The following is a 2,361-nucleotide window of genomic DNA, read 5'->3' as shown; positions in this document are numbered from 1 at the left end:
CTGACATCGCAGCCTTGTTGGGACATGGTGGCCATCCAGAACTCCATCCATCTGGACCATCCAGCACAATTGAAAACTTTCATTGAAAAACAAAAAATCAAATGTTTCTTTAATTGAAATCATATTTGCACAATAATTTGGAACACAGTGTATATATATATAAAAGACGTTACCTAAAAAAAAAAAAGATGTAAGGTTTAAAAGAAGTAAACAGACACACTTTCATTTGGTTTAATGGCCATTAAAACCAATTGAAACTAATGGAGAATGGCCAAGTGAATGTTTTCACCTGCTGTATGGCTAATAATAGTTGTGTGCAACTTTATGTTGAATATAAAGATAGGAGCCTGTTGCATGTGTGTACTGAAAATATTTGTATTGCTTATCCTTAGGAATTTTCTACCATTTTAGGAAAAAACAGCAGTCCCATGTGCCCAAAGACTAAATATAGTATGATAATCAATTGGCTGTATCTCAGAAACCAGAAGGAACACAAACGTATTTCATATCAATGAACTCATAACAAGTAAAATGTCAAATACATGCACACATATACAGTGTTTAAAAAAATAATATGAAAAACATTTAATGAAGACAACTTTTGCATTTTTCCTCATTTAAATTTTTTTTTTTTTATATCCAGTTATATCAATCGATCAAGCCTGAAATGTACAATTAGTTAAAATACAAGCATGCCTTGAGGACATAAAAACGGATATGTCCTTTAACTCCCACATAAAGCAAACTTCTAGGACTGCCTTTTTTCACTTACATAACATTGCAAAAATCTGACACATCCTGTCACAGAAAGATTACTGCAACTCCTTATTATCAAGCTGCCCTAATAAGACCATTAAGATGTGACAACATATTTAATAATAGAAGTAAGTTAACATAACTTAATCCTCCAAGAAACTGGAGTCACTCATTCACATGAATTAAATCTAACTAAAAACTGAATGTTTGCAGTATTTTAAGTATTTGCAATATAATTCTAGTTTGTTCCATTGACTTATTTTCTTTAAGGTGACTTTATATCATTTGAGAAATGTAAGCATTATTATTCTGAATAGCTTAAAATAGCATAGAATATGTTAGGATTTTTCTTTAATTTCAATGTATTAATAATCATATGCCCAAGTATGCATCCAAATAATTCTTAATGATCACCCAAAGTGTAAAGATTTGATGTTAGTCACATAAACAAAAAGGTTTTTACAGCTGTTTTTACAGCTGTTGCTGTCTGAATAAAGTTATTTTATTCAGAAAATTCTGTTGTCACATTTTAAGTAAGTTTAGAGAAATGCTGCATATAAGTGTAACTTCAATTAACTGAATGGAATTGGTACAATGCACTTTATTAACCCAATTTACCTTCACAATAAATACATGAGTTGATTCTACTTAAATTAAACATCTTTCAGAATCAGTCTATGCTGGAGACACAGCAAATAACCATGATCATCATGGACCACAAAAACAGACAGGTTCTCTGTTTTGTCTGGGATTCACAGCATCTTCAAAAGTGTAAAAGCAGAGAAAATGAGAATTTGCACAAAAAAGTGCCTGTAAAATAAAGAATGCTATTTTTGTACGGTAAAACTGTACATAATTCTTCAGTGTAATCTTCATATTGTTGTGGAAAATGTACAACTTGCTGCTAAGATTTGCCGCTTTAATTGATTTAAATCTTAGAATCTGTAAATAAAAAAGTCTTATTCAGGACTTTACAGTTACCCAGCTCTATTTAATATTTAGACGATGATTAGATGATGAAACTGAAAACTAATCTAAGAGAAAGATGATTTCACCATTCATTAATTCGTTACAGGTCAGTTTAAAGCTTTTCTTACGAAGACAAAAACTCAGTGATGCACTCCTGCATTCAACACACAGATACAGCGTCTATAACTGAATAACAGTAAATAAGCCGAACAGTAAGATATATTTATCCTACTGTTTTCACATTGAGATTATCATGCAGTTGAATATGTACTGCTATCTGTGCACTGAGTTGTATATACAGATACTTTATGCACAGTACAGTGACAATTTTCATGAAGGCCTATATATATGACATGCAATGTTCAATGATGATATTACTGACATTTCAACACATAATGAGTCAAAAGAGCTTAGAATGAGTGAAATCACCTTGAAATATTTTCCCAGAAATGATCATTCTGAAAGCTGATCGAAACCAGCTGTAAAAGAAAGCATAGACTAATGGATTGAGCATTGAATTTGACCATCCAAGCCACTTAAATGCTGCAATCACAGCAGCTGGTATTGTGTAATTACTCAAAGGGTTAAAAGTCGTAGAAAGAGTGAAAGGAATCCAACAGATAAGAAAAACTCCCA

At 31.7% G+C, this 2,361-nt stretch overlaps 1 protein-coding gene across 1 annotated transcript in view; it reads left to right on the top strand.

The window, feature by feature from the left end:
- The window catches only part of LOC118340924 (trace amine-associated receptor 1-like), a 4,354-nt gene that overhangs the window by 1,403 nt on the left and 590 nt on the right, over positions 1-2,361 (top strand). The gene's annotated exons all lie outside the window — the stretch shown is intronic.

This window comes from Morone saxatilis, unplaced genomic scaffold (genome assembly GCF_004916995.1).
Source record: "Morone saxatilis isolate NCDOM2014 unplaced genomic scaffold, NCSU_SB_2.0 Contig7, whole genome shotgun sequence".
In the NCBI taxonomy this organism is placed as follows: Eukaryota; Metazoa; Chordata; class Actinopteri; family Moronidae; genus Morone; species Morone saxatilis.
This window is presented reverse-complemented; position numbering and strand designations above follow the sequence as displayed.